This window comes from Tachyglossus aculeatus, chromosome 16 (genome assembly GCF_015852505.1).
Source record: "Tachyglossus aculeatus isolate mTacAcu1 chromosome 16, mTacAcu1.pri, whole genome shotgun sequence".
In the NCBI taxonomy this organism is placed as follows: Eukaryota; Metazoa; Chordata; class Mammalia; order Monotremata; family Tachyglossidae; genus Tachyglossus; species Tachyglossus aculeatus.
The window spans coordinates 43,905,725-43,928,131 of NC_052081.1; the positions used below are offsets into that span (position 1 = coordinate 43,905,725).

At 51.1% G+C, this 22,407-nt stretch overlaps 1 long non-coding RNA gene and 1 other non-coding gene across 2 annotated transcripts in view; one reads left to right on the plus strand and one right to left on the minus strand.

The window, feature by feature from the left end:
- LOC119938789 overlaps positions 1 to 22,407 on the plus strand; it is an 84,747-nt gene that overhangs the window by 11,945 nt on the left and 50,395 nt on the right. The gene's annotated exons all lie outside the window — the stretch shown is intronic.
- On the minus strand, positions 8,608 to 8,745 carry LOC119938818. The gene has a single exon (XR_005454520.1). It is a non-coding gene; the product is annotated as a small nucleolar RNA SNORA7 (small nucleolar RNA).

A 22,407-nucleotide genomic window follows, 5' to 3' on the forward strand; every position in this document is an offset into this window, starting at 1 on the left:
GGCATGCAATGAGACCTTGGCTGGGTCCCTCCCTTCTTCCTCTTTCAGATCTGCCCTGGGCAAGGGAAAATAGGAAAATAAGTGCTTGGCAAAGAATGACAACATCGCTGATCACATTGCCAGTCTGTCTGCCAGGGGGTGAAGCAAGCTGATCAGATAGATGAGTGGTCAATCAATCAATTAATCATATTTATTGAGCACTTACTGTGTGCAGAGCACTGTACTAAGCCATTTGGAGAGTATAGTATAACAGAGTTGGCGGACACTTTCCCTGCCCACAATTAGCTTACAGTCTAGAGATCACTGGAACTTGTCTGCCTGGGTTTATAATAGTCTCCCTGAGGCTTCTGGGGGCCAACTTGGATGCCAGACAATGCTGTACCCAGAAGCCCATGGGTTTATATTGAGCTTGTCTCTGCAGCTCAGGATTTTAGCAGCGGTTCACCCACTGGGTAAGAGGAGCATATCTGTAATTTATTACTTTATATTAATGTCTGTCTCCCAGTCTACACTGCAAGCTCACTGTGAGCAGCGAATGTGTCAGTTTATTGTTATAGTGTATTCTCCCAAGTGCTTAGTACAGTGATCTGCAAACAGTAAGTTCTCAGTAAATACGATGGAATGAATGAACAGGAGCCAGATGGGCCCTGAGAAGGCGGGTCGGAGTTCCCTGAGACCCGGCCCTTCTTCACTCCCAGGTTGGGGTGCTGGGAGGGTGAGAAGGGGAAAGAGCAAGGAGAGACAGAAGCTTCAGCCTCATTGGTGTGTGCTAGCCGCTCTCTCCAGGTGCTTACTCACGCATCCTTCTCCTGCAATGTTTACTGAGCTCTCGCAAGCTCTGTTCTTCATACAAAGTGGCAGTTTCATTATTCAGTCTTCCCCTCCCCTCCATCTCTTCTCCAAACTAGATCACTCCACCTCCCCACGCGTCTCCCCACAGCTTTTGGTTCGAAGATGACGCTGCTGACGTGAGATGAGAACCTTGGATGTTTCCTTGAGTGTAAGGCTCTTTTGTTCACCAAATCCATGGAAACACAATCTTGTGTCTTTTAATAATAATAACTGTGGTATTTGTTAGGTGCTTATTCTGTGCCAATCACTGCACTAAGGGTTAGAGAAGATTATATTATGATAAGGTTTGTTAAGCACTTACTATGTGTCAAGTGCTGTTCTAAGCACTGGGGTAGATATGAGTTAATCAAGATACAAGATAATTAGGTTGGACACAGTCCTCATTCCATGTGGAGCTCACAATCTAAGTAGAAGGGAGAAAAGGTATCATCCGCATTTTACAGATGAGGAAATGCAGGTCCCGAGAAGTTAAGTCACTTGCCCAAAGTCAAACAGCAGGTAAGTGACAGAGCCAGGATTAAGACCCAGATCTTCCAACTCCCCGACTTGGAATCTTGCCACTAAGTCATGCTTACTTCAAGGAGCTTGGAATTTAAACGAAGGGACCAGTACCAAATAAAAGGCAAAGTTGGCCTCTAAACATTAAACTCGCTATGGGCAGGGAACATGGCTGCTAATCCTGTTATAATCTACACTTGCAAGCACTTAGCACATAGTAAGTGCTTAACAAATATGATCCTTATAATAATAATCATGATCTAACACTCAGAACAGTGCCTGGCACATAGTAAACACTTTACAAATATCATAATTATTATTAGTTGTAGTAAGTGCTCAATAAATAAGTGCCTAGTACAGTGCTCTGCATACAATAAGCACTCAATAAATACAATTGAATGAATGAATACCTTTGATTGATTGATTGACTGGTGATTTAGAGCCTTGAGATTTTGCAAGGGGTCAGATTTTTTATGCCTCCCTCTCCCCCTGACCTCCTCTGTGAGAGAAGGCAGGTGACCAGGACTCCAGGGAAGGAGGGGGCAGGCTGTGCCCCTCTCCAGGACACCCCAAGAGTCTGGTAGCATCTTGCCAGGTCTCAGAGGACACCAGACAAACAGTCTTCAGGGCCGCTATTTGGAAAGATGGGGGCGTGGGGAAGGGGAGGAAGGGAGGTAGGAACGGGAGGTGGAGCGAGCCTAAGGCCAAGGCCACAGAAGGAGTTAGCAGAAGTGAAGAGATTCAAATTCGAAGCCCCCTTGTGAGCTTAGTAACATCCTGACACCAGCAGGGACTCTGGGAGCGGCCCGGAGGGCCCAGTTACGCTCTCCCAACCGACCGCTGTGTTTAATTAATTAATTTCTTTTCGCACTGCAGCTTTTCCACCACTGTCTGCCTCTCCCCTGGCCTCTGCAGATGGCCCTGCTCTCCTGGACATCCTCTCTCTCTCTCTCTCCGAGGCCCGTGCATGCCTTTAATTAAAGCCCGGAGTGGGCAGCATGCGTCCACCCGGGACTGGCAGGATGCCTGGGTCTCCTGACCCCCTGACCTCCAGGAAAGGGGCAGATATGCACCCTCCAGCTGCCTCTCCCCTTGCACGCACGCATTCACGTGTACACACGTGCGCCCCTACCCCTCCACACGTTCGCACATGGGTTCTCTGGGGAGAGGTCCAGGCAGCAGGGCAGAGGGGCAGAGGTTGGGCCTGGGACACCACGGGGGTGCATGGAGGGTAGGGAGACCACCGAGTTGATGGGAAGTGGGAGAAACCAAAAGCCACATTCAGCCCACCCTTGCTCCCTTTCTCCTCCTTCTCAGCCACTCCCCACTAGCACCTCATGACCCCCCAGGCTGGGCCCCCTTGGAGGAGGAGGAGCAGCCCGACTCGGGATATATGCCCCCCACCCACAGCCGGCCCACCGTTGCTCTGCACACAGTAAGCGCTCAATAAATATGATTGAATGAATGAATGAATCTGGTACAGGGGGAGGGGGCCTGGCCCTGAGCAGGGGGGATGTGGGTGAGGTCGGGGTCCGAGGGATGGAACCACTTGTTTCGGGGCCCTGAGGCAAGGAACAGGGTCCCGGGTGAAGTGGTTGGAGCAGATCCGCTGCAGGGGAATTATTCCCACCCCCAACCTGCACACCTGAGGGGAAGGAGAAAGCAACAATCAATCAATTGTATTTATTGATTGCTTACTGTGTGCAAAGCACTGGACTTAGTGCTTGGGAGAGTACACTACAGCAGCTCAATCATATTTATTGAGCACTTACTGTGTCTAAAGCACCCAAGTGATATTCCCTCCGGCAACAAGCTTACAGCCTACAGCAAGCTGGGTGGTGGGGCTGGACAGGGCGGGCAACAGAGGAAAGCCCGGAATGGAGAGGCAAAAGGAAAACAAGGTGATGAGACCGAGGAATAAAACTCCAAAGAGAAAGAGAATCTCATTGAGTGGTATTTATTGAGCCCTTACTCTGTGCAGAGCACTGGACTAAGCACTTGGGAATGTACAATACAACAATATACAGTGACATTCCCAGCCCACGATGAGCCAGGGCTCCCATGTCCACACTGGCCAGACCTCCCTCTCCCTCCATCCCTCCGCCCGGCCCTCACTAGCAGGAGGGGGCTCCGTGCCCGGTCTCTGCACCCACTGCTGCTCCCTACCTAGGGACTCAGCAGAAAACCTATAAACTGTAAACTCATTGTGCCCAGGGAATGTGTCCATTTTGTAGTTGTGTTATACTCCCGCAAGTGCTTAGTACAGTGTCCTGCAAATAGTAAGCACTTAATACGATTGATTGATTGAAACCAATGAGGCTTGGGGAGACCACCAGTTAACAAGGCCCAGCCCAGCAAAATATCAAGTCAGGTGGGAGGAGGCCAGTGGGTCATAGTGGGGACTTTGATACTGAGCTCAGAAACGTGCACCCTAGGGAGAAGGTAGTGATTTTGATCCACTCTGTCCTTGCCAGAGGTAAAGCCACTTTGCCCTCTTCCCCTCTTCCATCACCACAGCCCTCTGCTTTGCCCTGGACCCTGGGGGAGATGGGAAGCCCATCAGAAGCAGCGTGGCCTAGTGGATAGAGCACAGGCCCGGAAGTCAGAAGGACCTGGGTTCTAATCCCACTCTCCCACATATGACTTTGAGCAAATCCCTTCACTTCTCTGTGCCTCGGTTATCTGTAAAATGGGGAATAAGACTGTGGGCCCCATGTGGGAAAGGGACTGTGTCCAACCTGATTAGCTTCTATCTACCCCAGCGTTTAGTGCAGTGCCTAGCATATAGTAAGGGATTAACAAATGCTTGCTCCTCTTCCTCCTCACTCCACCTCCTACTCCTGATGTGTAATGGGTGGAGCATGGGCCTGGGAATCAGAAGGTCATGGGTTCTAATCCTGGTTCTGCCACTTGTCTGCTGTGTGGCCTTGGACAAATCACTTCACTTCTCTGTGCCTCAGTTCCCTCATCTGTAAAATGGGGATTGAGACTATGAGCCCTACATAGGACAGGGACTGTGTCCAATCTGATTTGCTTGTATCCACCCCAGTGCTTAGTACAGTGCCTCGCATATAGTAATTGCTTAACAAATACTTGTACATATTTACTATTCTATTTATTTTGTTAATGATGTGCATTTAGCTTTAATTCTATTTATTCTGACGACTTGACACCTGTCCACATGTTTTGTTTTGTTGTCTGTCTCCCCCTTCTAGACTGTAAGCCCATTGTTGGGTAGGAACCATCTGAATATGTCGCCAACTTGTACTTACCAAGTGCTTAGTACAGTGCTCTGCACACAGTCAGTGCTCAATAAAAACGATTGAATGAATGAATGAAATACCACTATCATTATGATTATTATCATTATTACCTCAGCCAAAAAAGGGAGGGGAGGGGCTGGAGGGAACCACCCCACTCAGAGATGGGCCAGGCAGCAGGCAGGGTAAGGCAGTTATTGCTGCAGGTTTGGGGTGCTCCCAAAGGCAGAGAGGACGCTCCAGGGGTGATGAATGGAGCAGGCCCGAGGGCCAGGGCTCACCCGCCGTCGATGCCTCATCGCCTGGTCTCTGCAGGGTCATGGGAGCTGGCGTTTAAGGATGCCAGGAGCCGTGCCAGGCCCGCGGAACAGCCTCATAAATTCCATCTAAACTCTCAGCTCAGCCCGGGAACAACACCGTTGAGGGACGGGGATGAAGCCTGAGGGCAGGGGTGAAGGCTGGACTGTCAATCACACGTCCATCGCCCTGTCAGACCAAAAGAGGCAGGGCTTCTGTGGGATTAAACAATCAGGGCAGCATGAGCTCTGCCAATGCCCCAGTTTCTCCCTCATCTCTGTACCCCAGTCTCTATCTCTCTCCTAGGCCTCAAAGCGACGGAATGATTGAGTATCCCCACCTTTCGGTACTGTGTGGAAGCCAACCCAGAAGGTCGGGGGTGAAGGAGAAAATAGTCTCAGAGCATTTGTTTAATTTATTTTTTTAAAATTTCTCATCAGGGCCTCTTGGCCCGGCTTACAAATATGTGCAAAACAATATGTAAATGAAGGGCTTTGATTACTTTTTGGCCCTGGATCGCTGGCAGGGTTTCCAACTGGCCTGAACCACCACAACCCGTCCAGACGCCCAGATCATTTTCAGTCTGACAAACCTGATCTACATTTCCTGGCCCGATCGGAGAACCCAGGACCTCATCACTTTTTTTCTTTAATGGTATTTGTGAAGCACTTACTATGTGCCAGGCACTGTACTAAGCTCTGGGGTAGATACAAGCTAATCAGGTTGGGCATAGTCCATGTCCCACATGGGGCTCACCATCTCAATCCCCATTTTACAGATGTGGTAAACCCATTATGGGCAGAGAACATATCTGCTAATTCTCTTGTATCGTTCTCTCCCAAGCTCTTAGAACAGTGCTCTGCACATAGTAAACCCTCAATGCCATTGATTGATTGATTGATTGATGAAGTAACTAAGGCATGGAGAGTTGTCCAAGGTCACACAGCAGACAAGTGGCGAGGCTGGCCCCCGCCTCACTGACTCCTGCCACACAGTAAGTGCTCAATAAATACCACTGACTGATTGGTTGATCAGGTTCATTCCCCTGCCTCTGGGACATTCCCGACAAATCCATCTTATTCTGGGAAGCTTTGTGTGGGAGTTCTCTCAGCCCCCTACTGGCTTCTCACACCCTGCCAGGATCACAAGGTGCTTGGAGATCTTCACATAACCCCCTCTTCTTCCCTCTCACAGTGCTCCTATCCTCTCCTCACCCCAGGCCCACTCTTGCCCCTGTAACTTTCCCCTCTACCATTTGCAACCTCAACAGCCCCCAGACTCCTGCTGAAGGAGGGATGGGGTGGTCCCCTGCTGGGGGTGGGGAAGATGGGGTGGGCTGGTGACGGGCGTGGGAGCAAGAGTGTCTGCTTTTGGCAGCTTCCCCCGCCAGCGTCCTTGCTCCACGCCGCCTATTGCACACAAGCCACCGCCCCCACGCTCCATGGTAAATAATTAAAGACTGAAATAATACAGCAGATGGAAAGCAAAACAGAGGCCACAGAACCAGAGCCAAGCCAGGAAGGAGAGGGGTGACAAAGCCTTAAGCTTCCTCCCTTATTCCTGTTCTCACTTATTGGCCCCCAGTTCCCATTCTCTTTCCACATTCTTGCCATCCTACCCAGTTCACCTCATTCATCCCCCTGTCTCCATGAAGGCCAGTCCTTCCCTCAGCCCAGAAGCAGCTCTAAAGGGTTACAGGAGAAGGGAAACTCAGTCCCTCACTTCCAGGTGCTTTCTCTTGCTGTGGGGGTCTAACTTCCATCCTTCCCACTGCAGGAAATATGCACTGAATGCTTCTCGCTCTGCAGAGGGGCTCGAAGGGAGTCCAGTGAGGGAATTTGCTGGGTAAACTGGGCATTCCTGGAAAAGTCCCCCCACTTCCTCCACCAGGGGTGGGCCTGCGTGGTATCCCTCAAGGCTTTTCTCAAATTTTCACTCTCCTTTTTTTTTCTAATATGGTATTTGTTAAGAACTTACTATGTGCTAGGTACTGTACAAGTGTTGGGGTAATTACAAGGTAATCGGCTCGGTTCCCATCCATGTTCCACATGGGCACACAGTCTAAATCTCCACTTTACAGATGAGGTAACTGAGGCAGAGAGAAGTGAAGTGACTTGCCCAAGGTCACACAGCAGGCAAGTGGCAGAGCAGAGATCAGAACCCAGGCCTGTGCTCTATCCACTAGTCCTCGCTGCTTGCCTTGGGAAGGTCACCCCCTGCTACAGCTTCAACTACCACCACTGTACAGAAGGCCCCCAAATCCATTGCGCTGCTCTGGACCAATCTCCTTTTCTGCAATTTTGTATTTCCTCGAGGCTCCAGCACATCTTTACAGGGATACCTCACAGGCACTTCAAACTCAGTGTCTCTAAAATAGATGTCCTCATCTTCCTCCAGCAAAATCTTCCCCCTGACCTCACTTTACCATCACAGGTGACAACCCCACCGTCTTTTCCATCTCTCAAGCCCTCCTCCTTGACATTATTCTTGACTCTTTTTTTTATGGGATTTCTTAGGCACTGGGCCAGGCACTGTACTAAATGCTGGGATAGATACAAGTTAATCAGGTTGGACACAGTCCATGTCCCACATGGGGTTCACAGTCTTAAACAGTTTACATTTTACGTTGAGAGAACTGAGACACAGAGAAGTAACTTGCCCAAGGTCACACAACAGACAAGTGGTGAAGCCAGGATTAGGAGAGGTCCTTCTGACTCCCAAGCCTGTGCTCTATCCCCTAGACCATGCTGCTTCTCTTTCAACCCTCACGTTCATTCCATTGCCAAATCCTGTCCGTCCTTCCTCTGCATTATATTTCCAGAATCCATCTCTCTTCCTCTCCATCCAAACTGCTACCACACTGATCTAAATAAACACTCATCATTTCCCACTTGACTTCTGCAGCAGCCTCCTAGCTGACCTCCCTACTGCCAGTCTCCCCCTCTCTAGTCCGTCCTTCAGTCTGCTGTCCAGATCGTTTTTCAAAAACATTGAATTGCACACAACTCCCCAATCCTCAAAAGCCTCCTTGTTCCTCCCTTCGTCAGGGAGAAACACCTTCCCTTTGCCCCTGAAGCACTCGATTGGGACTCTTTCCCTCCTGCTTCTCCACTCACTTCTCCCACCATATCCCAGTTCACAATCTTAGTTCCTCTAGAGTCATCTGTTTCTTGCTCATTCCCCAGGCTGACCCCCTGGACGGAACCAGCGTGAGAAGCAGAGTGGCCTAATGGACAGAGCACTGGCCTGGGAGTTGAAAGGACCTGGATTCTAATCCCACCACTTGTCTGTTATGTCACCTTAGGCAAGTCACTTAACTTCTCCATGCCTCAGTAACCTCATCTGTAAAGTGGGGATTAAGACTGTGAGCCCCACATGGGGCTTGAACTGTGCACAACCTGATTGGGCTCTATCTAGCCCATTGCTTATTACAATGTCTGGCACATAGTAAGTAGTAATTCCTATTCTGATTATGTTATTGTTGTCTTATGCCGTCGAGTCGTGTCCAATCCATAGAGACGCCATGGACACATCTTTCCCAGGGTGCCCCAACTAAATCTGCAATCATTCTAGTAGTGCATCCATGGAGTTTTCTTGGAAAAATATGGAAGCGATTTACCATTGCCTCCTCCCGTGCAGTAAAAAGTCTCTGCCATCGACTCTCTCCCATGCTACTGCTGCCCAGCACAGGTGAGTTTTGACTTGTAGCAGATTGCCTTCCACTTGCTAGCCACTGGCCAAGCTAGGAATGGAATGGATATGTCTCTGCTTATCTCTCCCTCCCATAGTAGAGACTGGTAGAGTACTGGAAACTCTCCAGGTGCGACCCTGAGTGGTGATTCTGATTATGGCGTGGGAGGAATCCCTACCCATCCCTCTCCCTCCTTGTGCTCCAAATCTTCCCCAGTTAGGGGCAAACCACTCCTCTCTCCCCCAATCCCGGGGTCTCCCCCCAGGACCCAGAGGGTTGGGGAGGCGGGATGGTGAGAGCAGACCAGAAGCTGCAGGGCCAGAGGGGAGAGGGAGGAGGCCAAACCCAAGGCACTGGAGGCTTGGAGACCCAAGCCGGGGTCCCTCAGGGGGCAGGGGGCTGGGGAGGTGGGGTGGGAGGGAACATTTCTGTACCATTCACAGTATGCAAATGAACATCTGTCTCAGGGAGTCCCGCGCTCGGGCACTTCTGGGAAGAGAGCTGCAGTGCCAACCCCGGGGAGCCCCGGCCCCTCCCCTCGGCTTTTTTGGCGGGAGTGGAGTGGAGATAAATCCAGGCGAGGAAGGAGCCGGGGGAAAGCTGTCAGCGTCCTAATGAGGCTTGAAAGCAGGCAGGCGCTCTCCGCAAAGGTCTGGGAGCATTTATACAAATAGCCAGATCAGGGTCAGTAGCCGCAGACGGGGCCGTATTAAGATCTCCGTGGGTTCTGTCTCCTCGGCCAATACATCATCTCAATATTCTCCTGCCTCTCCCATCCCTCTCTGGGCCTGCCGGCTGCCAAGTCAGCTCCATCTGTTTAAATAGCAGCTCCCGCTTGCTCCGCTGGGCTGGGGACATCCTCGGCTCCTCCCTCCCCAACCCCGGACCCCCACCCAGCCTGCCAGGGCTCCTGGAATGGAGGTGGCAAGGTGGTCTCTCTGGCCCTGATGGGCACTGCCTGACAGTCTTGGCCACCTGTCTTGGGGATGGTGTCCCCAGCTGGGCTCTTTCCTCCGAGGTCACCCATGCCCAGGGCCTGGTCCCTGATCCACACTGGCATGGATTGGCAGCCTGTTGCTTGAGGTGAGAGGACAACAGTATTGAACTCTCCCAAGCATTTAGTATGGTGCTCTGCATGAGAAGCAGCATGACATAGTGGATAGAGCAAGGGCCTGGGAGTTAGAAGGGCCTGGGTTCTAATCCCAGCTCCACTACTTCTCTGCTGTGTGACCTTGGACAAGTCACTTCACTTCTCTGGGCCTCAGTTGCCTAATCTGTAAAATGGGGATTGAGACTGTGAGCCCCAGGTGGGACAGGGACTGTGTCCAACCCGGTTTCCTTGCATTCACCCCAGTGTTCAGTACAGTGCCTGGCACAGAGTAAATGCTTAACAAATCCCACTATTATTAAACAAATACCACACAGTAAGCGCTCAATAAATACCAGTAATGATGATGACGATGATGTTGAGGTAATCCAAGAGCAGACACAGTCCCTGTCTCATGTGGGGCTCTTAGTTATGTGACACTGGGGAGGGTCCACGCAGCGTGGAGGCAGAGGGACGGGCAAGATGGACAAGATAATCTCCCCTTCTAGACTGTAAACTCCTTGAGGGCAGGGAATGTGTCTACCAACTCTGCTGAGCTGTACTCTCCCAAGCTCTTAGTACAATACTCTGCACACAGTGAGCACTCAATAAATAATAATAATAATTATGGTATTTGTTAAGCACTTACTACATGCTAAGCACTGTTCTAAATGCTGGGGTAGACACGAGCTCATCAGGTTGTCCCACGTGGGGCTCACAGTCTTAATCTCCATTTTACAGATCAGGTAACTGAGGCACAGAGAAGTTAAACAGCTTGCCCAAGGTCAAACAGCAGACAAGTGGCAGAGCTGGGATTAGAACTCACATCCTCTGATTCCCAATCCCATGCTCTTGCCACTAAGCCACACTGCTTCTCAGTACCACTGATTGATTGATGAATGAGATCCCTGTCAATCTGAGGTGTCTGAGAGAGCAGAAGGGGGTGCTAAAATGAGAAGACTTGGGCCCCTTCCCACATACCATCACTGAGAGTCCTGAAGTCTCCTCACAGCCTGCCTGACCAGCTGGTCGTCTGGACTTCTAGATTTGGGAAATTAACAGAGCGAGAGCTAAAATCTCTCTTCCCTCATCTCTCCAAACCCAGTCTTTCCCTCCCAGGCCTTCCTCACCATTGCCTGGACATCCAGCAACCTCACTGAAGGCCAGACAGACAGTTGGCCTTGGGAATGAGGAGAGTCCGACTGCAGGGACTGGGTGGGGAGGTACCCACCATATGGGGTTGCCTAGGCAACCAGCATCCCACGTAGCCAATCCGAGAGCGCCTCTCGGCAGTTCTTATTTTTAGAAGTTGCAGGGAGCTGAGCCAGGGTGTACATATCTGACAGGAGTGGAGCACAGACTGAATCAGAGGCAGTCTGGGGTCGGGTATGGCACGGCCCTCCCACCCCATCAATCCATGCCACTCATCCCCCCGTAACAAACTTCTGGTCTCTCCCATTCTCCCTCTTGCCCCAGACTGGGCTGGGTGTTGGTGAGACCTGTGTGGAGGCAGGGGACTGGGCAAGTTAACCTCCAGAGGGCCCTGCCATCTTTAGATCAAACCCTGATGTGCCATGCCCAGCCCTTTCCCTCCAGCTGGCCATCCTGAACTATCCCAGATGCTGGAGAGGAGTTGGGGTGGGGAAGAGGGCCAATGAGATCTAACGGAGTAGGCAGGGGAATGGAGCGCCAGGGGAAAGATAAAGCCTATGCTGGGGTGGCCAGAGCTCCCTCCTTCCAGGCCTGGAAGTCTCCAAGTGTGGGAAGGGGGAGGGATGTAGAGGAGAGGGGCTGCTCAAAACAGAAATGCCCACTCAGCTCATCTTCACATGTGGGACTAATTCGATTCCTCTGGAAAACACCAGAGATTCCATCTGCAGCTACTTAAAAAAGCTCCTTCTTCCTCTCCCCCAACCCAGCTCTTCTGGTGGGGAGGCGGGGGGGCGGGTGTTCCCAGCTTACTATGCCCACCCACCCCCTAAACCAGCTCATGTCCCCTGAGAAAGTGGCACCAGATTCTGGGGTTGGTCAGAATCTGCCCTGGACAAGGCTGAAACCATCTTCCTAATGCCAGGGGGAGGCATTGATTTAAACTCAGGACCCAAAGAGGAGTCTTGTTCCCAGCAGTTTGCCCCTCCAGCTCTGCCCACCCTTCTAGACCCCTCTGGCCCCCTTCCCAAGCCCTTCCCATCAGCACTACAGAACAGCCCCTCATGATGGGTGGAATGGACAAGGACAAAAGGACTGGAACCCTGAAGGTCCATCCACATGATTGATTGATTGACTGAATAATAGATACTGTGCCTACCTGCTTGAGCCGGCTGGGTCGTACCAGGAAATCAGTGATGTAAAGTAGTTTGGGAAGAGCTGATTAAGTGCTTCAAAGTCGATGGTGAGGAGTTTCTGTTTAATGCGGAGGAGGATGGGCAACCACTGGAGGTTCCTGAGGAATGAATTGATGATTTTGTGTAGAAAAATGTGTCGTGGTCTAGAGGATAGAGCACGGGCCTAGGAGTCAGAAGGACCTGGGTACTAATCCTGCTTTGCCACTTGTCTGCTGTGAGACCTTGGGCAAGTCATTTAATTTGCCTGGGCCTCAATTCCCTCATCTGTAAAATGGGGATTAAGAGCGTGAGCCCCAAGTGGAACATGGGCAGTGTCTAACCTGATTAGCTTGTACCTATTCCAGGGCTTAGTATAGTGCCTAGCACATAGTAAGTTCTTAACAAAGGCCATTAAAAAAAATGACCCATGCAGCAGAGTGAGGTAAGGACTGGAATGGGGAGTGACAGGAGACCAGGAAGCTCAGCGAGGAGACTTATCCAGTAATCAAACCAGGATATGACAAGTGTTCCAGGTATTTAAATTGGAAGGAAAACAGGTCAACTCCAGCCATTCCGTCAGCTAACTGGATATTCCAAAGGTATTGACTCTGGCAGCTCAGCTCCCAGGATTTAGGTCATTAACCAGATCTCTGCCCCATTCCCACGTACAGAAACGGGCTAACAGAGCCCACTGGGTCTCCTCAGTGCTCCTCCTCTTTCCTCCCCCCACTTCCCCACCCCTACTCCTTCTCCATGGCAACCTACAACCCCCCACCCCACCACCCCTTCTCCTCCTACTGCCCCTTCCAAAGAGGGAGGATTGTGAACACAGAAGGCCGTTGGGGGAACCTGGGGTTCGGAGGCACCTCTAGGCCAGGGGCCTATTCCACCATCTCCCCGCCTCTCCCAACACACACACTTTCACGGTCGCCTGTTAAGCAAACGATTCAGCCCACCCCAGGTGCCTCAAGTCAAACAGCCGGCCCGCCTCCACCATCTTTCTCCCGCTGCTCCCAGCCTCCACCTGCTCCTCCCTCTCCATCTCCAGTCCTCTGATGGGTGTGGGTGACGTGCGATGTGTGACGTGTGCAAGCATTGGAGGCAGAAGAGTGTGTGTGAGCGCGTGACTTGTGTGCTTGTGGAGAGCTTGTGTGTGGGAGTGGAAGTGTGTGATGGGTGATGTCAGGGGACTGGGGGCGTGCAGTGAGTTTATGTTTCTATGAGAGAGAACGTGCATGACTGTGCCTCGGTGGGGATGTGTGTGTGCGGTGTAGGTAAGAGAGAGCGTGTGTGTGTGTGTGTGTGTGCGTGTGTGGCGCATGCACGTGACCTGTGTGCTTACAGAGAGAAGTGTGGGAGTGAGTGATTTGTGATGTCAGGGGACTGGGGGCCTGTGGTGAGTTTTTGTCTCTATGAGAGTGAGAACGTGCATGTGTGTGATTGGGAGGAGATGTGTGTGTGGTGTATGTAAGTGTGTGTGGTGTATGTAAGTGTATATGTGTGCATATGCGATGTCTAGGGAATGGGTGTAAGGGTGAGTTTATGTTTCTGTGAGAGCGAGAAATGTGTGTGGGTGACTAAGAAGGTGTGTAATTGAGTGTTTGTGTGTGTAATGTGTGATGTCAGGGGACTGGGGGTGTGAGGTGAGTTTATGTATCTGTGAGAGGGAGAATGTGTGTGTGTGCTTGAGTGTGACTAGGAGGGGATGAGGGGGAGTGAGTGCGTTTCTGGGAACGAGTGAGTGAATGCGTGTGTGTGTTTGGCTCTGCCCCTCCCAAACCCCAGCCGAGTCAGGATTCTGCTGGGCCACCCAACTTCATTCCCTGGGCAGAGACTGAGCACCCAACGTGCCCTCTGGCCTCAAACCCTCATCCCAGCCACCACCTGTCCCTCCCTGCCCCTATCCTACCAGTCCTCCTTTGTGCCAGACTAGGTGGGGTGCAAGTGGAGAGTCGGACTTACCCGGGCTGACCCGGGCTTCCCACTCTGATGTCCTTTTCATCCCTCAGGATGCTTCCGGTCAGCTCCTTCTGTTGGATTTCTTATGAGGAAGCCAGGCTAGATTCAAGTTCTGATCGGGGCCCTTCCCCCCTCTTCTCTCCCACCCCCTCCTGCTTCTCTGCTCACACCCTGACAGATTTCAGAATCCCATCAGTGCTCAAGGTTTGAAAGACTTTGGGATGGAGGCAGAGAGAGGGAGCAGCTTGCCATCTCCTCCTCTGGCTGGGGTGGACCTGGAAGTATAGGGCCATGCTGGGTGAACTTGGGCAAGTCACTTAACTTCTTTATGCCTTGGTTCCCTCACTTGCAAAATGGGGATCAATACCAGTTCTCCCTCTTACTTAGACTGTGAGCCCCAGGTGGGACCTGATGATCTTGTAACTCCAGTGCTTAAGACAGTGCTTGACACATAGCAAGTGATTAACAAATGCAACAATTAATTTAGGAAACAGCATTGCCTAGTGGAAAGATCACAGGCCTGGGAGTCCAGTTCTGCCGCTTGTCTGCTGCGTAACCTTGGGCAAGTCACGTCACTACTCTGTGCCTCAGTTTCCTCATCTGTAAAGTGGGTTATTCAATATCTGTCCTCCCTCCTACTTAGACTGTGAGCCAATGTGTGACAGGGCCTGTTTCTGCCCTGATAATCACGTATCCTACCCAGCACTAAGTACAAGGCTTGGTACATAGTAAGGACTTAACAAATACCATAATTGTGATTATTATTGACTAATGGAATGAGCAGGAATCGGGGAGTCAGAAGGCCTGAGTTCTGGACCTGGCTCTGCCCCTGGCCTGCTGTGCGACCTAGGGAATGTCACTTGGCTTCTCTGGGCCATAGCTGCCTCGTCTGTAAAAGGAAGGCAATAAACCCAATCTCTCCCCTACCTTCAAAGATGATGGTGAAGACAAACAATGTGAAAGTGTTTGGGGAAATAAAAGCACAATCATCTACAGTTAAGAAATTATCGTTATTATTGCTAAAAAGCTCCTCTGAGAGATAAAGTCAACTCAGCCAATCTCTGCGCTTACCTATCCTGGTTAACTCCTTCCTTCTTGGGATCGCTCAGAAATGTAGGCATAGGGAGTTCCCCAGTTCCAAGACCCCCCGATACCCAAGGTCTTCATGCTAAATGGGGCAGGCCCTGCTCACGCTTCAGGGTGAAGGACTCAATTCCTAATGGAAAGAGCACAGGCCTAAGAGTCAGAGGAACGTGGTTTTAATCTCTGCTCTGCCACTTGACTGCTGGGTGACTTTGGGCAAGTAGCACCAAGTCACCTAACTTCTCTGGGACCCAGTTTCCTCATCTGTAAAATGGGGATCTAATAATTAATAATAATAATAATAATAATAATAGTATTTGTTAAGCGCTTACTAAGTGTAAGGCACTGTTCTAAGAGCTGGGGAGGTTACAAAGTGATCAGGTTATCCCACAGGGGCTCACAGTTTTAGTCCCCATTTTACAGATGAGGTAACTGAGGCCCAGAGAAGTTAAGTGACTTGCCCAAAGTCACACAGCTGACAGTTGGCAGAGCCGGGATTTGAATCCATGACCTCTGACTCCAAAGCCCACACTCTTTCCACTGAGCCATGCTAATACTTCTCCATCCTCCTTAGACTGTGAGTCCGATGAGGGCTAGGAACTGTGTCTGATCTATATATGCTGTATCTACCCCGGTGCTTGGTACCTAACTGTTGTCTTGTGCTTATTATGTGCCAGCATAAGATGACACAAGATAATCAGGTCCCACAAGGGGCTCCCAGTCTAAGTAGGAGAAGAACAGGGATTGAATCCCCACTTTTCAGATGAGGGAACTGAGGCATAGAGAAATTAAGTGACTTGCCCAAGGTCACACAGCAGCAAGTGGCAGAGCCGGGAGTAGAGCCCAGGTCCTCTGATTCCCAGACCTGTGTTCTTTCCACTAGGCCCCACTGCTTCTCATCCCTATATGTTGCCAGCTTGTATTTTCCAAGCACTTAGTACAGTGCACTGCAAACAGTAAGCACTCAATAAATACGACTGATTGATTGATTGATCCCTAGTAAGCAATAAAATACCACCCTCAACTTCATCAGATAAGATGGTCCATCTCCCTGCCCTGTCCAGATTATGAAGACCTCAGAGTTGGGAGCACATGAGGGCACCTGGGGCAAATGGGCTGGGCACAAGATATTCACCCATCACCCAGGCAGCATGGGGTGGGGAGGTGTGGGGCAGGAGGAGTGAGCTGCCCCTCCCTGGGCTCCATCTCTACTACCAGCTTAGACAGCCGGAGCCCTCCCCTTCTGGAGTTGTTACAAATCCCGCCCCCGCACAGACCCCGCTGGTACCTCCACTCAGCCTCTGTGCCCGCCCCCGGAACCCACAATTAGGCTTCTTGCCAGGTGCTGTTGCCTGCCACTCTGCCACCTTAATTGCAGCTTGTACCCCAGAACCAGTTGGCAACACCTCACCTGCAGCTATTCTCTTTGCCCTTGGGTGCGTCCGGGTGAGGAGCTGGGCTCCCCCACCCCCTAATCCCCAGCTCCCAGACCCTCTGGCCTACAGCGGAAGACCCAGACCCCTGTCTATCAGCCCTGGATGGCTCTGGTCCAGGATCCCAGATGGGGAGGGTCCACCCAGGACATATTCCCTCGCCCTTCTGGCTTCTCCTTTTATTTTCATTCATTCAATCATATTTACTGAGCGCTTACTGTGTGCAGAGCACTGTACTAAGCGCTTGGGAAGTACAAGTTGGCAACATATAGAGACGGTCCCTCCCCAACAGCAGGCTCACAGCCTAGAAGGGGGAGACAGACAACAAAACAAAACATGAAGAATGTGAGTCACATGTGGGACAGAGACTGTGTCCAACCTGATTAGTTTGTATCTAACCCACCATTTAGTACAAGCCTGGCACATAGTAGGCACTTTACAAATATAAAAATAAAAAACCCACCTGAGGTTCTGCTGGCTGCCCTGCTGGACCCCCAACCTCAAAGTCAGGGATGGACCATCCAGCACCCCAAACTCTCTCCCTTGAAAGCATAATAATTGTGGTTTCTGGAGTAGATACAAGATAATCAGGTCAGATACTGTCCCTGTCTTACAGGGGGCTCCCAGTCTAGGGAAGAGAAAGAACTTCCCTCTAGAAACCAAACAGCCCTTCAAGGCAGAGGGCAGGTAGGGCCCACACTCTCTTGCCAATCTGTTAACATGCTGGAAAATTATTTTATGTCTGTTTTCATTTGGCTGGCAGCAGCGGAGGAAGCCAGAAGTGCTCAAAAGAGCTGTTTCCAGGGGCCCCGTTTCCAGCCACCCCCCAACCAAGTTTGGCTCCTGGTTCGTTGCTCTGCTCTGGCTCCCTGCTGGCTGGCTAACTGCCTCAGGGACTGCTCAGACTGGCCGGGCCCCATTGCGGTCATCGAGCAGGCAGTGCCCTGCCTTCTAGAGGGGATGATTTCTCCCGATCCTTGTTCCTGGGCCAGTGTCACCCAAGCAGGTGGAAAGTTTTTCCTCGTGTCGAACCCAAACTCCTCCTGCAGCAACGGAAGCTCATTCGCTCCCTCAAGCCTGTCCCAGAAGGCTCCCGGGAGAGATTGGAGAGGGTCCCACTGGCTCCATCTGACTCTTTCCCGTTTCCTCTGGGGCTTTTCCCTCCTCTAACACTCCCACTCTCCTTCTCTCCACCCCACTTTCTGTCCGCCTCCTTTCCTGTCTCCTCGCCTCCTCGGGCACAGCGTCCAGCATCTGGCCTCCCTTGGCCAGGGAAGATGGGAAAGGATTGTTGAAGCAGAATGGGCAGTGAGGGAGCCAAAAGGGCCAGCCAAGCTCTGGCAGCTGCCCCACTCTGGACATGGCATCAACCGGCTCTCCACCAGGCACCTGGAGCCTCAGGACAGACTGGTGCCAAGCTTACAGGGGAGAGTCCGACACAATACAGGAGGTAGATCCAGTCTCTGCCCTCGAGGGCCTTAAAGTTTAGAGGGAGCTGACAACCTAGTGGATTATAAGTGTGTATTGAATGCACCACAATTCACTGTACTAAATTCTAAGGTAGATAAGGAGGTCAGACACAGGCCCTGTACCATAAGAGGCTCTCAGCCTAAGGTGAGGCCAGTGGGGGAGAAAAAATATTGAATCCCCATTTTGCAGATGAGGAAACAGACACAGAGAAGTCAAGTGACTTGCCCAGGGTCCTACAGCAGGCATATGGCAATGCCAGGCTTGGAACCCAAGTCCTGCAGGAAGCAGCTGTTTGAACTTCTGGGGAAGGGCATGCCCAGCAAGGACAGACAGACAGGCAGACTGACAGAAGGGATGGAAGAGGGTAGCGAGCAATGTTAACCTAAGCACAGGATATTCACCCCATCCTCAACCCCACCCCATTCGTGTACGTAATTGTCATTTATTTAATATTATTTTATGCTAATATCTGCCTCCCTCTCTAGGCTGAAAGGTCATTTGGGCATCAGGGAGTGTGCCTACCAACTCTGTTGTATTGTGCTCTTCCAAACGTTTCATACAGTGCTCTGTACACAGTAAACATTCAATGAATACCATTGATGGATTTATTGGTTGCTCCCAGTCAACTCACCGGTCAGTCTGTCAACATCCTGTCCTGAGTATCCTCTAGGAGCGGAGCTCTGTGCTGGACCCCACGGGGAATGCAGAGGGCGACAAGACACAATCCCCATCCTCGAGGTCCTGGAAGGCTAGACTGTGGGCCCTAAGTGGGACAGGGACTGTCCAACCTAATTAACTTGTATCTATGCCAGCACTTACAACAGTGTTTGACACATAGTAAGTACTTAACAAATATCATTTTTTTTAAAAAGCCTAATCAGGAAACAAGCCCCAGACACCATCAATATGGAGAAATGAAACAAAAACACCAGAACCCCTTAAAAGTACACCAACAGAGTCATCTCCACGGATTTGGGGTGTAGTCTGGTGGCAGGACCATTGCCTTGGGAGTCAGAATCTGGGTTCTAATGCTGACTGGGTCACTGACCCTCTGTGTGACCTGTGGACACCTCCTAACCTCTCTGGGCATCGGTTCCCCATTTGTCAAGTGAGGATAATGTGGGCAGGCCACTCTCCACTCCAGCAAGGTCCTGATCTAGCCCCCAGCCCACCAGGTGATGCTGCTAATGAAGGCCTGGGGGTCAGGCTTGAAGTTTCCAAAGGCAAAGCTTTTGGGGGCCATAGTTTTGCCCTCTGCCGATCCTAAGCAGGGTATCTGGCTACAGAAGTGGGTGGGCAGGAAGCCCGGGGCAGGGTGGAGGGCAGAGAGAGGAGGGGGAGCTTGAGGGGGGAGGGGAACTCAGGCCAGGGATGTGGGATTCAGGAGAAATGGGTGATGGGAGAGCAAAGCAGCTCACACCTTCTGCAGCACTGCAGATTTTAAGGGAAATTGATGGAGGTTCTCAGATCGAGAGAACAGTGCTTGGCACATAATAATCACTTAAATGCCATCATTATTATTATTATTATGAAAAGATGTCCTACACTCCCCCCCACACACGCATGCACATAGAGAAATCCAGAAAACACACAGCCTCCCACACATTGCCAGGGTCTAACCACAATCCCTCTTGCTGTGCCGTGGGGCTGGAGAGTGGGAGGGATTGGGGCATAGATGGACCTGGGCTAGAGAAATTGAGGCACAGAGGGGGTGAGGGACTTGGTAAGAACACACAGCAAAAAGGGCCCAGTTCTCTGGATCCCCTTGTGCAGAAGGGCTGCCCAACCGGCCTTGTGACCTTGGCCCCTCCTGCCCTTCCCATTCCCTCCTGACTTCCCAGGAGTGGGGCTCTTGACTCAGCCCAAAGTGGGATGCCTCTCTGGTGCTTAGATCCCGTCACAGCTCCCTCCCTCAGGGGCTCCAGGCTTTGACTTCTGAGTCTAATCCAACCTCAAACCCTCCTGCTGCACTTTGCTCCCTCCTCTTCCTGGCCCCCTTTGGTTCTGCCCAAGTCCCTGCTCCTTGAGCCTCCCAGCCAAGCAGGCAGGGAGGCAGGAGGCGGCAAAAATCACCAACTAATCAGGCAACTGGCAAGTGTGTCCCTCAGGGTCGCTGTTCACTGTTTGAAGTGTTCATGGCCATTAGCTAATTAATTGTCTCCCCTCAGGGCTGGCAGAATTCCCCTTCCCAGGAGGGTGAGGAGAGAACTAATCTCGGGTGTGGGGAGCCCACAAGCCCCACTCCTTCAAACACACCCACACACAACCGTCCTCTGCTGGGGTCTTGGTCCCCAACACTGGAACAAATAAAAATCATCTGAAAATCTGGCACACCCCTGAGATGGCAGCTGCTTCCCCACCCCACAGCACTTATGTACACATCTGTAATTTATTTATTTATCTTAATGTATGTGGCCCCCCCCCCCCCAGACTGAAAGCTAATTGTGGGCAAGGAATGCATCTGTTTATTGTTATACTGTACTCTCCCAAGAGCTTAGTACAGTGCTCTGCACACAGTAAGCATTCAATAAATACGATTGCCTAACTGCCACCACCCTCCCATCCCACCTCCTGGCCCTGGTGAGGGACTATGCCCGATAACAGGCTGGAGAAAGGCATGTCCCAGTCCAAAATTCCCACTTCAGGGAAACAGGCTAGTTCAGCTGGAGGGAGTTTGCTTAGGGAGACATTGGCCCCCAAACCCTTCCCAACCCTTGTGCCCCTCCCCTCACACTCAGGGCAGTTGTGGGGTGCTTTGGGGGATTGTGGAGGAAAGAGGGCCAACCCCTGCCTCCCGATCCCAAACCAGGGTCAGTTAGTCTGTTGCATTTATTGAGTGCTTACTGTGTGCAGAGCACTGTACCAAACACTTGGGAGAGTACAACAATAAACAAACACGTTTCCTGCCTACAACGAGCTTTCAGCCTAGAGGGGGAAACAGACATTAATATAAATAAATACATTACAGATATGGACATAAGTGCTGTGGAGCCGGGAGAGGGGGGAGCAAGACGGGGCAACGCAGAAGAGAGTGGGAGAAGAGGGAAGAAGGGTTTAGTCAGGGAAGGCCTCTGGGAGGAGATGTGCCTTCAGTAAGGCTTTGAAGTGGGGGGGAATCATTGTCTGTCGCCACCCCCACCCCTGACACCCTGGACACAGCTGGGAACATCTGAAAACAGCTGAGACCTGTGACCCCAAAACATCAGCTTATATGTATATATGTTTGTACATATTTATTACTCTATTTATTTTACTTGTACATATCTATTCTATTTATTTTATTTTGTCAGTATGTTTGGTTTTGTTCTCTGTCTCCCCCTTTTAGACTGTGAGCCCACTGTTGGGTAGGGACTGTCTCTATATGTTGCCAACTTGTACTTCCCAAGAGCTTAGTACAGTGCTCTGCACACAGTAAGCGCTCAATAAATATGATTGATTGATTAGCTTGAAGGATGGGGGTGATATAACCCAGTCTCTGGAGAGTCCACACATCTTTCTTCTGCTCTAAGCCCCCCGTCGCCCCCCACCCTCCCCCTGACCCTCAACATCTGCCGCTACTCCAGCTTTTCCCTCCGTTGTAAGCACTTAAATAATAATAATAATGGCATTTGTTAAGCGCTTACTATGTGCAGAGCACTGTTCTAAGCGCTGGGGGGATACAAGGTGATCCGGTTGTCCCACGTGGGGCTCACAGTCTTAATCCCCATTTTACAGATGAGGTCACTGAGGCTCAGAGAAGTTAAGTGACTTGCCCCAGGTCACACAGCAGACATGTGGCGGAGTCGGGATTCAAACCCATGACCTCTGACTCCAAAGCCCGTGCTCTTTCCACTGAGCTACGCTGCTTTTCTGAGCTTAAATGATCATGCTTAAATGCCATCATCATTATTATTATTGTTGTAAGCTGGGGCCCAGCACAGAGAGGTCAAGTGACTTTCCAGAGGTCAAACAGCTCCTCAAAATTCTTGCCAAATTTGACCCCAGAGTACTGGCCCAACTTCCCCTGAGTCCTGGAGAGGAAAGCCAGGGGGAGGGAGGTGGGCGGGAGGGGAAGCAGAGTGACCCCCTGTCCAGGAATCCTCGGTGACAGGGCTGCCCCGTGGCCACATATCACTAAGCCATAGTGGGCCCTCGGCCCTCTACCAAGCCACCGGGAACCTCGGGCAGCCGCTCGGCGATTGCTATTTAAAATGAGAATAAAGATGGTAATTGGCTGAGTGCCTGTAATTCCAGTTTCTCTTTTTCCCTCCTGTCAATAATAATTAAATCCCATTCACGCCAACATTTCCATCCCACATGCTGTTTATTAGACGTGGTTTTGTCTCTCGGGGAAGGGGGAGCCGGGTTCTTGGGTACAGGGGGTCAGACATTACTGACCCCTCTTCCTTTCTATTGTAGGGGGTTGCTGAGACCTGAAGCCACAGCACTTATGTCCATATCTGTAATGTATTTA